Genomic DNA, 13802 nt, shown 5'->3' on the forward strand with positions numbered 1-13802 from the left:
GCAGTGGGTTTTATTTTTTCCTGCTTATAAACGCCTATGTGTGCTTGACGTTTAGAGGCAAAAAATGCCAGATGCCCCTAAAAATGTCCAGTGCATGAGGCCTCTGTGAAAACAGATGGAAGAAAGCCTAAGGGCCAGTTCACACCATAGAAACGCAGTCCAGATGCATTCCGGACGCCTTTCTGCATGCGAGTTTGTGATGCTTTTTTTTTACGCGTTTTGGTGCGTTTTTGACACCTTCTGGTGTGTTCCAGTTTATTTTTTCCCATGTTTTTCTTCAATTTAAATAGAAACATGTGCATTCCAGTGCGTTGTTGGTGTGTTTTGGTGCGTTCCGCTACGTTTTTCTTTAGCGTTTTACCGCGTTCCAGTACAGTTCTGTGCAAGAAAACTGCAACCTGTTCTACTTTTTTTTCTGCAATCGGGACACACTGGGATGGCAAGCACTGATGTGAATTATGACATTGACAACCAGATAACCTACTTTCTGTGCGTTTTGGATGCAGGAAAAAAGCAACTAAAACGCATGTAGTGTGAACTGGTCCTAAAAAACGAAAACGAATGCAGCCACCACATCTGATGATTATTGGTAAGCTGCGATAGAGTACATTTTTTATTTTAACGCATGTCCTGCAGTTTTGTGTGTTTTAGCTGCATCCTCACCAAGGACATTCCCTATTCTCCCTCACTTAATATAATGTACAAAAAACATAAACTTCTGAATTGCAGAATAAAGCTAGGTTCCAGGGGCGGACTGACAACTCATGGGGCCCTCGGGCAATAGGGGATCATGGGGCCCCTGTGTCCTTGTCCAAACTCAAAAAAGCCTATGAAAAAGGTACCAGGGGCATCTCATGGGGCCCCCTACTGACTCCGGGCCCTCGGGCAGTGCCTGAGTTTCCAAATGGTCAGTCCACCCTTGCTAGGTTCACACCTATGCAGTTTGCGTTTGATCCGTTTCTGCAGTGCTTTTTGTGTTTTTGCACATGCGTTTCTTATGCGGTTTTGACACGTCTTTGATGTGTTTTACATTTTTTTTCCAACTTGTTGCTGGGCAGATTAAACCACAAAAGCGCATCAAAAACGCATCCAAAACGCATCCAAAACGCACTACATGCTTTTCTGCAGCGTCTCCATTGAAGTCTATAGAACCAAAATGCAACGTTTTACGTTTAAAAAAGTCCCTGACTCTTTCCAAAAAAACGCATAGAGTGAAAATGTGGAGATGTGAACCTGTCCCATAGGAAATCATGTTAAATGGACTGCTGTGCGTTTCTGCAAAACGCAGCAGAAAACGCATAGGTGTGAACCTAGACTAAAGCCCATAAATGTGCGTTCAAAAAGCATGCAAGTAGATGCAGTAATTCATGTCAAAATTGTACATTTGGTTGTAGAAAGGCCCTTACCCTAGCTCAATGCTGAAGGAGGAAAATGAATGTTGTTTTTGTACAGACAGTGAATCCGTCACAGCAGGAAGAAGTGACAGCGCGATCATGGAGATAAAACAGATTACAGGGTCACAGAAGGAGCCGGCTCTTCCCGGTTTAAAACATTGACTGTAAAAGAAATGTTTCCCGGTGCCATTCTCTCATACAGAGGTTGTCCTACCCAGGGAAGTGATTGATCCTGGACGGCAGCGCCAACATCCACCGACAGCGCAGTCCGCGTTCACTGCAGCTAGAAAGAAGCACCTCCATATAGAATACCTATTCCTCATTTGGAGGGAAGCTTCCCTTTTTACAACCAGAAAGCATTATTGGTCTGCAGTTATGTTATTTAAAGTGGAATTAAATTCTGTCAATCAACAATAATCATTTTTAATCCTTTGCTGCTAGCATTTGTAAATAGTTTTAAAGTGTTACTAAACCCCAGACACTGCATTCACTATATCTGGTCTCCCCGGACACTGCATTCACTATATCTGGTCTCCCCGGACCCTGCATTCACTATATCCGCTCTCCCCGGACCCTGCATTCACTATATCTGCTCTCCCTGGACCCTGCATTCACTATATCTGGTCTCCCCGGACCCTGCATTCACTATATCTGGTCTCCCACAGTGCACGGAACATGGAAATGCAATTATTTTAGTAAATATAAACTGCGAAATACCTTTTCTTATCAGCAGTTAGAGCAGTCTTGTGACTTCTATCAGTGTCCAGCAAAGCACTGGTTAAAGCTTGTAGGAGGAGTTTTCATTCTCATCTGACTGTCCTTTGAGGCTGCATAACCCCTGACCCTCTGTCTGGACAGGGCTGATCACATGCACCCTCCCAAAGAAAAATAAACTGTCTATCAATACACACTAAACTGAGCATGTGCAGGGTGACTCCTAGGGCTCTGTGCTATCAGCAGATGGATTGGGGACAGTGGAAGAAGGGGGGGATCAGAGAAGTCGGGATCAAACAGCATTTTTACAGAATGCAGAGGATTAACCCCTTAGGTTCCACAGTGAGTATAACAAGCATGCTTTACTGCATATACAGGCTGATTTACTGTTGTGGATTTAGTAGCACTTTTAATTTTTTTTTTTTTTTTTACATTTCCTCAATTGCTTCCTGGTTTCTGGCCTAGGCCAAAATGCTATACATCCTAGTTTTCATGGCATTTTTTTCTTTTATCTAGAGGAGGGGCTTTCTCAGCTAAGCACACCTTCCTACATGCATGCCTGAGCTAAGGGCAGATGGATTCCAGGACGTTAATGCTACATGAATCATCTGCCCTTACTCAATATGGCCATAGCTAGAAATGCTAGGGGGTGTTTTTTCAACATAATAAAGCATGGAGACATGGGTGGGGGAGTTTGCTGTGAATAGTATAAAAGAATGAAATAGCATTTTCAGATTGTGGTGCTCAGATACAATTAAAGCTGAACTCCAGCAGACATTCTGCTGTTTTACCTGCCAAAGAATTTTACGTTCTGCCTATTTAGTCCCTGAAATGTAAAAAGCCCTGCCACACAGCACAGCCAGGGTGGTGGCTTGACGTTTCTCTGCTGAAGATGGCCAATACAATGGGCCCAGTTTCCTGCCCCCCCCAGAATATGAATGGACAGTGAAAGAGCAGCAGATGGATGAGCTTATCCTTCTGCTTTCTCCACTTGTCAGAATGTCCTTTGTTGGTATCAGTAGGAGGAATAGTGTCCCATCATTGGTGTCAGTGGAAGGAATAGTGCCCCATCATTGGTGTCAATGGAAGGAATAGTGCCCCATATTTGGTGTCAGTGGGAGGAATAATGACCCATCTTTGGTATTGGGGGGAAAGGGGAATTGGTTTCCATGGTTGGTGCCAGTGTGAGAAATGGCCCCCACTTCGTTGGTATCAATGGGAGGAAAAGTGCCCCATTATTGGTGTCAATGGAAGGAATAGTGCCCCATCGTTGGTATCAGTGGGAGGAATAGCGTCCCATTGTTGGTATTAGTGGGAGGAATAGTGCCCCATCATTGGTATCAGTGGGAGGAATAGTGCCCCATCATTGGTATCAGTGGGAGGAAGAGTGCCCCATCTTTGGTACCAGTGGGAGGAATAGTGTCCCATCGTTGGTATCAGTGGGAGGAATAGTGCCCCATCATTGGTATCAGTGGGGGGAATAGTGCCCCATCATTGGTATCAGTGGGAGGAAGAGTGCCCCATCATTGGTATCAGTGGGAGGAATAGTGTCCCATCATTGGTATCAGTGGGAGGAATAGTGTCCCATCGTTGGTATCAGTGGGAGGAATAGTGCCCCATCATTGGTATCAGTGGGAGAAATAGTGCCCCATCATTGGTATCAGTGGGAGAAATAGTGCCCCATCATTGGTATCAGTGGGATAAATAGTGCCCCATCATTGGTATCAGTGGGGGGAATAGTGCCCCATCATTGGTATCAGTGGGAGGAAGAGTGCCCCATCATTGGTACCAGTGGGAGGAATAGTGCCCCATCATTGGTGTCAGTGGGAGGAATAGTGCCCCATCATTGGTGTCAGTGGGAGGAATAGTGCCCCATCATTGGTGTCAGTGGAAGGAATAGTGCCCCATCATTGGTATCAGTGGGAGGAATAGTGCCCCATCATTGGTGTCAGTGGGAGGAATAGTGCCCCATCATTGGTGTCAGTGGAAGGAATAGTGCCCCATCATTGGTATCAGTGGGAGGAATAGTGTCCCATCGTTGGTATCAGTGGGAGGAATAGTGCCCCATCGTTGGTATCAGTAGAAGGAATAGTGCCCCATCATTGGTGTCAGCGGAAGGAATAGTGCCTCAAAGGGCCGCATCTGGCCCCCGGGTCACAGTTTGGAGACCACTGGGCTAGGGGACACCAAACACCCATTTTAGAATCCAACAGTCATACTGTTTTCAAGAGTCGTTACTTTTCCAGTATGATATATTTTGTCTTGGTATTTTAACGCATTGTTAATTGTTTCATTGTGGGTAAATGCTGTGGCCATTTCAGATCCATGTTGTTCAGTCCGTGTATTTAATGGGGTTCAATAGGGGGACAAAATTTATGAACCCACCAATCCTGAACATTTATTTGAATACATGACATCATCCATTAGTGTTTTTTATATTCCTTGATTTTCTTGTTTAGTGTGTTCAGTGTGTTAGAGTTTTACTAATGTAATGTTGCCCCATCATTGGTATCAATGGGAGGAATAGTGCCCCATCTTTGGTATCAGTGGGAAAATAGTGCCCCTTTGTTAGAATCAGTAGGAGGAATAGTGTCCCATCATTGGTATCAGTGGGAGGAATAGTGTCCCATCGTTGGTATCAGTGGGAGGAATAGTGCCCCATCATTGGTGTCAGTGGAAGGAATAGTGCCCCATCATTGGTATCAGTGGGAGGAATAGTGTCCCATCATTGGTATCAGTAGGAGGAATAGTGTCCCATCATTGGTATCAGTGGGAGGAATAGTGTCCCATCGTTGGTATCAGTGGGAGGAATAGTGCCCCATCATTGGTGTCAGCGGAAGGAATAATGCCCCATCATTGGTATCAGTGGGAGGAATAGTGTCCCATCATTGGTGTCAGTGGGAGGAATAGTGCCCCATCATTGGTATCAGTGGGAGGAATAGTGTCCCATCGTTGGTATCAGTGGGAGGAATAGTGCCCCATCGTTGGTATCAGTGGGAGGAATAGTGCCCCATCATTGGTGTCAGCGGAAGGAATAATGCCCCATCATTGGTATCAGTGGGAGGAATAGTGTCCCATCATTGGTGTCAGTGGGAGGAATAGTGCCCCATCATTGGTATCAGTGGGAGGAATAGTGTCCCATCGTTGGTATCAGTGGGAGGAATAGTGCCCCATCGTTGGTATCAGTGGGAGGAATAGTGCCCCATCATTGGTATCAGTGGGAGGAATAGTGCCCCATCATTGGTATCAGTGGGAGGAATAGTGTCCCATCATTGGTATCAGTGGGAGGAATAGTGCCCCATCATTGGTATCAGTGGGAGGAATAGTGTCCCATCGTTGGTATCAGTGGGAGGAATAGTGCCCCATTGTTGATATCAGTGGGAGGAATAGTGCCCCATCATTGGTGTCAGCGGAAGGAATAGTGCCCCATCATTGGTATCAGTGGGAGTAATAGTGCCCCATCATTGGTGTCAGCGGAAGGAATTGTGCCCCATCATTGGTGTCAGTGGAAGGAATAGTGCCTCAAAGGGCCGCATCTGGCCCCCCGGGTCACAGTTTAGAGACCACTCTGCTAGGAGACACCAAACACCCATTTTAGAATCCAAAAGTCCAACAGTCATACTGTTTTCAAGAGTTCTAACTTTTCCAGTATGATTTATTTTGTCTTGGTATTTTAATGCATTGTTAATTGTTTCATTGTGGGTAAATAAGTGTCTGCTGTGGCCATTTCAGATCCATGTTGTTCAGTCCGTGTATTTAATGGGGTTCAATAGGGGGACACAATTTATGAACCCAGCAACCTGAACATTTATATGAATACATGACATCATCCATTAGTGTTTTTTATATTCCTTGATTTTCCTGTTTAGTGTGTTCAGTGTGTTAGCGTGTTACTAATGTAATGTAAGTCGGATGGTTAGTGGTACAAAACATGACGTCATGACACTGAACTATTTCCTGTGTTCCGTAGAGAGTTGTCTGTGCAGGTCAAGACCCCATAATAATGTATTCATGTGCTCTGTGAAAGAAATCCAACCCGCAATATTCTAGGACAGTGTAACATTATATCCATGACCTAGTAGAAGCAATACGTTATGTGACATGGAATTCTTGGCTTCTTCTTACATTGAGGACTTCCTAAAATTCTCCAAGAACAAACAGGTTGGAATGTGGAGAGCAATGGGCCATGTAAAACTAGAGCAAAGTGGAAAGACTAATGCTGACCATGGCATGATGTGTGCATGTCCTTACCTGATTTCATGCAGATATAAAAGAATTCAGGTTATATATCCATTAAAGAACTTGGATGGTGTGGCTCTACAGCAGGGTTTCTTAACCAGAATTCCATGGAACCCAAAGGTTCCTCCAGAGGGTTGCTAGAGGTTCCTTGAGCAATGAGCTTCTCAGATAAGTTTCTAACTCCATTGATCTTTTTTAACTATCTGTAAGAGAGTAATTCTTCCCAGTGACCACAAGTGTAGGTAGCATTCTTCCCTCGGACCACCACACTCTTGTTTCATAAGTTGTGGATAGCCATTTTTAGCAGGGGTTCCCCCAGAACATTATTTCAAGGGTTCCCCGTGTTGAAAAGGTTGAAAAAAGCTGGTCTACTGCTTTGCACAGTGCTGTCCGTGGAACACTGTAACAATGCTTATATCAGGGGAAACATAGTGATGACCCCATCAGTTTTCTTCTACTCTTTTTATTGTCCAATCCCAGACGGGCTTAGCAAAATTACAGATTGTCTGGTAGGTAAAGCAGTTCACGTATATGGATAGAACGTCAACTATGTTCAGAAGGTTTGGCATTCAGCTTTGACAATGACCACCAATACATTAATCAATTAGGCTTTCTATTGTACCCATTTTTAAAGTGCAACTTCATTCTCTCAATCAATATTGACTATTTGTAATCCTTATGTTGCTAGCATTAGTAAATAGATAGGAAATTATATCATATACACTTGTTTTAAACTTAGGTTACATCTAGGGTGGATTTGATTTAAATCACTAGTGAAAAGGCTCGATTTAAATCATAATTTTTAAAGAGCACCTGTCATCTCTGTCCTGCAGAGGCTCCTTCTCTGACCCGCTGTTGACTCACCAACAGTCCCATTCACTTTAATGGGACGGCTGGTGATGCGGCAGTGACACAAGGTGAGGGACGTGGCGGCAGCAGGTGAGTGGATGCCCGCTAACAGGAGCTGCCAGGATGGATCAAAAATGACAGATGCTCTTTAAATGTAAGGAATCTGGCTCATTCTTTCTGGTAGTTAAAATCTTTAATATTTGCAAACCAAATGAAGGTTTCCTTTTTAAAACAGCAGTAGTAAAACAGTGATATCAGAACTGATTTTAGGTTAATAGGTTAATCACACATAGTTGGAGAACGACTCAAATTCTTTTATTTCATGTTTTTTTCTCATGGTTAGTGTGAAATTGTGTGAATTCATCAATACAGTGCATGTTATCTCAGCTTGCAGAGCTTGGATTCATTGAATGAGTTTACCAAAAGTGTAAATATTGCAGAATATACAGCCTCATGCTACATAACTAAGCTCCATGTCATGCTGAATAAACTAAATTATTAATGTATCTTAAATAGAAAACTATGTTTAGATTGATTTTTACTCCAAAAGCATTTTATTAAAATGAATTTGATTAAAAATAAAAAAAAAATCTGATTTATTTATTTATTTATTTTTAATCATTGATTTTTATCCACCCTAGTTACTTCCTGGTTTACATAGTTACATAGTTAGTCTGGCTGAAAAAAGACAAACGTCCATCCTGTTCAACCATTAAAAAAAAATGTGTAATCCTATACCCACAGTTGATCCAGAGGAAGGCAAAAAACCTCAGCAAAGCATGATCCAATTTGCTCCTGCAGGGAAAAAAATTCCTTCCTGATCCCCTGAGAGGCAATCGGATATTCCCTGGATGAACTTTACCTATAAATGTTAGTATCCAGTTATATTTTGTGTATCTAAGAAAGAATCCAGGCCTTTTTTAAAACAACCCACGGAGATGGCCAGAACCAACTCTTGAGGGAGTCTATTCCACATTTTCACAGCTCTCACTGTGAAGAAACCTTTCTGTGTTTGGAGATTAAATATCTTTTCCTCCAGACGTAAAGAGTGCCCCCTTGTCCTCTGTGATGACCTCAGGGTGAATAACTCTACACCGAGTTCACTATATGAACCACTGATGTATTTATACATGTTGATCATATCCCCCCTTATGTATAATACATAGTGATCACATCCCCCCTTATGTATTATACATGGAGATCATATCCCCCCTTATGTATTATACATGGAGATCATATCCCCCTTATGTATTATACATGGAGATCATATCCCCCCTTATGTATTATACATGGAGATCATATCCCCCCTTATGTATTATACATGGAGATCATATCCCCCCTTATGTATTATACATGGTGATCATATCCCCCCTTATGTATTATACATGGAGATCATATCCCCCCTTATGTATTATACATGGAGATCATATCCCCCCTTATGTATTATACATGGAGATCATATCCCCCCTTATGTATTATACATGGAGATCATATCCCCCCCTCATGTATTATACATGGAGATCATATCCCCCTTATATATTATACATGGAGATCATATCCCCTCTTATGTATTATATATGGAGATCATATCCCCCCTTATGTATTATACATGGAGATCATATCCCCCCTTATGTATTATACATGGAGATCATATCCCCCCTTATGTATTATACATGGTGATCATATCCCCCCTTATGTATTATACATGGAGATCATATCCCCCCTTATGTATTATACATGGAGATCATATCCCCCCCTTATGTATTATACATGGTGATCATATCCCCCCTTATGTATTATACATGGTGATCATATCCCCCCTTATATATTATACATGGAGATCATATCCCCCCTGATGTATTATACATGGAGATCATATCCCCCCTTATGTATTATACATGGAGATCATATCCCCCCTTATGTATTATACATGGTGATCATATCCCCCCTTAATTTCCTCTTCTCAAGAGAGAATAAATTAATTTCCTCTAATCCTTCCTCATAGCTGAGCTCCTCCATGCCTCTTATCAGTTTGGTCACCCTTCTCTGTTCTTTCTCCAGTTCCCCAATATTAGTTTTTTTCATTTGGTGCACCAGACTGAACTGCATATTCCAAATGCCTAGGCAAATTATTTCATACATCCCAGGAGTCTTCAGGAGGGGAGGAGGGGGTTTCTCAGCTAAGCACACCCTCCTACCTGCATACCTGAGCTAAAGGCAGATGAATTCCTGGATGCAAATATTAATGAATCATCTGCCCTTACTAAAAATGGCCATGGTCATAAATGCTAGGAGGGTGTCACTTAACCCCTCCCACCACCTGCTGATCTGGGTGTGATTGGACAAAGCAGAAGTTTGTCAATGATTATGGCTGTATATCTGCTGGTTGGCTGTGGCCAATCACAGCACAGAGACCTGTGTTTACAAACACACGGAACACCAATCTGGCTATTTTGTCTCCCTGATATTAACTCTGAGTTCAGGGAGAAAAGACAGCCAGATTCTGTCAGTAAAAACTGCATGCATTACACTTGTTAGGCACACAGTTAACCTTTTGATTGCCCTCCTGATCACCCTGTCACCCAGCCAGTGTCATTAGTAGAGTGTACAGTATTATTACTGATCACTGTATTCGTGTCACTAGTGATGTCAGTGTCAGTCAGTTAATGTCATGCCCCACCAGTAGTGTTAGTGCCAGATTTCCCGCCATACTATCACAGTCACACTATAAGTTTCTGATCACTGCTGTTTCTAGTATAGCATCTAAAGCTGTGTAAATTCCAGTATATATACCATAGTTTGTAGACACTATAACTTTCACACAAAGCAATTTGCAAATGTGTGCTAACTAAACCCCTGTTTTTAACGCATACTGCTAGACAGGTAAATTTGCTTTGTTTACAGGCTGGCTGGCAAGTTAGAGCTGGACATTTTTCTGTTTTGTTGTTTGACATGGTTGTGAGACTTCCTGGTTTACATAGTTACATAGTTAGTGTGGCTGAAAAAAGACAAAAGTCCATCCTGTTCAACCATTAAAAAAAATTGTAATCCTATACCCACAGTTGATCCAGAGGAAGGCAAAAAACCCAGCAAAGCATGATCCAATTTGCTCCTGTAGGGGAAAAAAATCCTTCCTGATCCCCCGAGAGGCAATCGGATATTCTGTGGATCAACTTTACTTATAATTGTTAGTATCCAGTTATATTCTGTGTACCCAAGAAAGAATCCAGGCCTTTTTTAAAACAATCCACGGAGATGGCCAGAACCAACTCTTGAGGGAGTCTATTCCACATTTTCACAGCTCTTACTGTGAAGAAACTTTTCCGTGTTTGGAGATTACATTTCTTTTCCTCCAGATGTAAAGAGTGCCCCCTTGTTCTCTGTGATGACCTCAGGGTGAATAGCTCTACACCGAGTATATGAACCACTGATGTATTCTACATGGTGATCATATCCCCCCTTATGTATTATACATGGAGATCATATCCCCCTTATGTATTATACATGGTGATCATATCCCCCCTTATGTATTATACATGAAGATCATATCCCCCCTTATGTATTATACATGGTGATCATATCCCCCTTATGTATTATACATGGTGATCATATCCCCCTTATGTATTATACATGGTGATCATATCCCCCCTTATGTATTATACATGAAGATCATATCCCCCCTTATGTATTATACATGGAGATCATATCCCCCCTTATGTATTATACATGGTGATCATATCCCCCTTATGTTTTATACATGTTGATCATATCCCCCCTTATGTATTATACATGGTGATCATATCCCCCCTTATGTATTATACATGGAGATCATATCCCCCCTTATGTATTATACATGGTGATCATATCCCCCTTATGTTTTATACATGTTGATCATATCCCCCCTTATGTATTATACATGGAGATCATATCCCCCCTTAATCTCCTCTTCTCAAGAGAGAATACATTCAGTTCCTCTAATCCTTCCTCATAGCTGAGCTCCTCCATGCCTCTTATCAGTTTGGTCACCCTTCTCTGTTCTTTCTCCAGTTCCCCAATATTCGTTTTTTCATTTGGTGCACCAGACTGAACTGCATATTCCAAATGCCTAGGCAATATATTTCATACATCCCAGGAGTCTTCAGGAGGGGAGGAGGGGGTTTCTCAGCTAAGCACACCCTCCTACCTGCATACCTGAGCTAAAGGCAGATGAATTCCTGGATGCAAATATTAATGAATCATCTGCCCTTAAAATGGCCATGGTCATAAATGCTAGGAGGGTGTCACTTAACCCCTCCCACCACCTGCTGATCTGGGTGTGATTGGACAAAGCAGACGTTTGTCAATGATTATGGCTGTATATCTGCTGGTTGGCTGTGGCCAATCACAGCACAGAGACCTGTGTTTACAAACACACGGAACACCAATCTGGCTATTTTGTCTCCCTGATATTAACTCTGAGTTCAGGGAGAAAAGACAGCCAGATTCTGTCAGTAAAAACTGCATGCATTACACTTGTTAGGCACACAGTTAACCTTTTGATTGCCCTCCTGATCACCCTGTCACCCAGCCAGTGTCATTAGTAGAGTGTACAGTATTATTACTGATCACTGTATTCGTGTCACTAGTGATGTCAGTGTCAGTCAGTTAATGTCATGCCCCACCAGTAGTGTTAGTGCCAGATTTCCCGCCATACTATCACAGTCACACTATAAGTTTCTGATCACTGCTGTTTCTAGTATAGCATCTAAAGCTGTGTAAATTCCAGTATATATACCATAGTTTGTAGACACTATAACTTTCACACAAAGCAATTTGCAAATGTGTGCTAACTAAACCCCTGTTTTTAACGCATACTGCTAGACAGGTAAATTTGCTTTGTTTACAGGCTGGCTGGCAAGTTAGAGCTGGACATTTTTCTGTTTTGTTGTTTGACATGGTTGTGAGACTTCCTGGTTTACATAGTTACATAGTTAGTGTGGCTGAAAAAAGACAAAAGTCCATCCTGTTCAACCATTAAAAAAAATTGTAATCCTATACCCACAGTTGATCCAGAGGAAGGCAAAAAACCCAGCAAAGCATGATCCAATTTGCTCCTGTAGGGGAAAAAAATCCTTCCTGATCCCCCGAGAGGCAATCGGATATTCTGTGGATCAACTTTACTTATAATTGTTAGTATCCAGTTATATTCTGTGTACCCAAGAAAGAATCCAGGCCTTTTTTAAAACAATCCACGGAGATGGCCAGAACCAACTCTTGAGGGAGTCTATTCCACATTTTCACAGCTCTTACTGTGAAGAAACTTTTCCGTGTTTGGAGATTACATTTCTTTTCCTCCAGATGTAAAGAGTGCCCCCTTGTTCTCTGTGATGACCTCAGGGTGAATAGCTCTACACCGAGTTCACTATATGAACCACTGATGTATTCTACATGGTGATCATATCCCCCCTTATGTATTATACATGGAGATCATATCCCCCTTATGTATTATACATGGTGATCATATCCCCCCTTATGTATTATACATGAAGATCATATCCCCCCTTATGTATTATACATGGTGATCATATCCCCCTTATGTATTATACATGGTGATCATATCCCCCTTATGTATTATACATGGTGATCATATCCCCCCTTATGTATTATACATGAAGATCATATCCCCCCTTATGTATTATACATGGAGATCATATCCCCCCTTATGTATTATACATGGTGATCATATCCCCCTTATGTTTTATACATGTTGATCATATCCCCCCTTATGTATTATACATGGTGATCATATCCCCCCTTATGTATTATACATGGAGATCATATCCCCCCTTATGTATTATACATGGTGATCATATCCCCCTTATGTTTTATACATGTTGATCATATCCCCCCTTATGTATTATACATGGAGATCATATCCCCCCTTAATCTCCTCTTCTCAAGAGAGAATACATTCAGTTCCTCTAATCCTTCCTCATAGCTGAGCTCCTCCATGCCTCTTATCAGTTTGGTCACCCTTCTCTGTTCTTTCTCCAGTTCCCCAATATTCGTTTTTTCATTTGGTGCACCAGACTGAACTGCATATTCCAAATGCCTAGGCAATATATTTCATACATCCCAGGAGTCTTCAGGAGGGGAGGAGGGGGTTTCTCAGCTAAGCACACCCTCCTACCTGCATACCTGAGCTAAAGGCAGATGAATTCCTGGATGCAAATATTAATGAATCATCTGCCCTTAAAATGGCCATGGTCATAAATGCTAGGAGGGTGTCACTTAACCCCTCCCACCACCTGCTGATCTGGGTGTGATTGGACAAAGCAGACGTTTGTCAATGATTATGGCTGTATATCTGCTGGTTGGCTGTGGCCAATCACAGCACAGAGACCTGTGTTTACAAACACACGGAACACCAATCTGGCTATTTTGTCTCCCTGATATTAACTCTGAGTTCAGGGAGAAAAGACAGCCAGATTCTGTCAGTAAAAACTGCATGCATTACACTTGTTAGGCACACAGTTAACCTTTTGATTGCCCTCCTGATCACCCTGTCACCCAGCCAGTGTCATTAGTACAGTGTACAGTAATATTACTGATCACTGTATTCGTGTC

At 42.2% G+C, this 13802-nt stretch overlaps 1 protein-coding gene across 2 annotated transcripts in view; it reads left to right on the forward strand.

The window, feature by feature from the left end:
- DAB2 (DAB adaptor protein 2) overlaps positions 1-13802 on the forward strand; it is a 251154-nt gene that overhangs the window by 49526 nt on the left and 187826 nt on the right. The window lies entirely within an intron of this gene.

This window comes from Staurois parvus, unplaced genomic scaffold, assembly GCF_062004578.1.
Source record: "Staurois parvus isolate SC_StPar_1 unplaced genomic scaffold, SC_StPar_1.0 ptg000438l, whole genome shotgun sequence".
NCBI lineage: Eukaryota > Metazoa > Chordata > Amphibia > Anura > Ranidae > Staurois > Staurois parvus.